The sequence below is a fragment of the Marmota flaviventris genome, chromosome 19 (genome assembly GCF_047511675.1).
Source record: "Marmota flaviventris isolate mMarFla1 chromosome 19, mMarFla1.hap1, whole genome shotgun sequence".
Lineage (NCBI taxonomy): Eukaryota > Metazoa > Chordata > Mammalia > Rodentia > Sciuridae > Marmota > Marmota flaviventris.
Window position 1 is genome coordinate 20,651,663 of NC_092516.1, and position 1,511 is coordinate 20,653,173.

General features: G+C 35.1%; 1 non-coding gene across 1 annotated transcript; it reads left to right on the forward strand.

Annotated features, from left to right (window-relative positions):
- Window positions 1-204: 204 nt before the first annotated feature.
- Trnaa-ugc (transfer RNA alanine (anticodon UGC)) lies at window positions 205-277 on the forward strand. The gene has a single exon. It is a non-coding gene; the product is annotated as a tRNA-Ala (tRNA).
- The last annotated feature ends 1,234 nt before the right edge of the window (window positions 278-1,511 follow it).

Consider the following 1,511-nt stretch of genomic DNA (forward strand, 5'->3'; position numbering starts at 1 on the left):
TTTTCCCACAATAAGTGCTTTTCCTTTTTTTTTTTTTTTTTTTTTTTGCCTATATTATAAAACACACAGGGAGCTGGGGTTGTGGCTCAGTGGTAGAGCACTTGCCTAGCATGTGTGAGGCACTGGTTTCAATTCTCAGCACCATATATAAGTAAATGAACAGAATGAAGTCCATCAATGTCTTAAAAAATATTTTAATGGGCTGGGGATATAGCTCAGTTGGTAGAGTGCTTGCCTTGCATGCACAAGGCCCTGGGTTCAATCCCCAGCACCACCAAAAAAAAAATATTTTAAAATAATAAACAAATAAATAAATACATAAATAAAGCACATAGGCTCTCCCTCTTTGTTAGAGGTTAGACCCATCTGGCTGACCAACCTGCTGGGCTCTACTTTTTACCTATTTTCATGTCTTCTGTCTTTATTTCTTATAATTTCTTATAACTTGTAATTTTCTCAATTCAACCCACTGCCTACATTTGGTGAACAGTTCATTCACTGTGCAGAATGCAGCAAGATATTTGGATCCATTTCTCAATTAAATTTGAATTTATGAGCTCCATTTACCTATGTGCCAATTTTTATACCATGTACCTGATATATAGACACAAGCATGTATGTAGACACAACAAAATAATACACAAGTGTGCACACATACACAACAGGAAACAGAGATCTTGCAGCTTTTTGTAGGTAGATCTCCACTGCAGTGCTACAGATATTCATAAAAGCCTCTATTAGATTGAGAGCTAAACCTTGAAAATTGGCCTCTGAACAAACAAAAACAGAGTGTAGAAACCTCTATAGTTAGATGAAAGACTGATCAAAAAGTATATTAATTTAGGTACATAGGATCAAATGTGAATTCATCATAAACCATGAGCTCAAAAATATAGAGTGTGGGCGGGGTTATGGCTCAGTGGCAGAATGTTTGCCTAAGATGTGTGAGGCACTGAGTTCAATCCTTGGCATCACATTAAAAAAATAAATAAGTTGGGCTGGGGATGTGGCTCAAGAGGTAGCACGCTCACCTGGCATGTGCGAGGCGCTGGGTTTGATCCTCAGCACCACATAAAAATAAAAAATAAAATATAGTTGTTGTGTCCACCAAAAACTAAAAAATAAATATTAAAAATTCTCTCTCAAAATAAATAAATAAATAAGTAAAATAAGGGTGTTGTGTTCATCTACAACTAAATATATATATATATATATATATATATATATATAGAGAGAGAGAGAGAGAGAGAGAGAGAGAGAGAGAGAAACAGAATTTAAAAAAAACGAGAGCTCTACAAAAATAATATGGCTGTAATTAGTAAAGGAGTAGGCAGAACATCTTTATCAGTTCAATTTAATTTTTTGCTGAGATTAGAATGAAAGAATGAGAGAGCCTTGAAAAAGATTATCAAGGTAAACAAGACTGATCATTCCAATTTTCCTTCCCTGTGCTGTAGTGTTTTGGGAGGAATTTGTTAAGAAAGAAAGGTGGTACGATAACCAGCCATTTG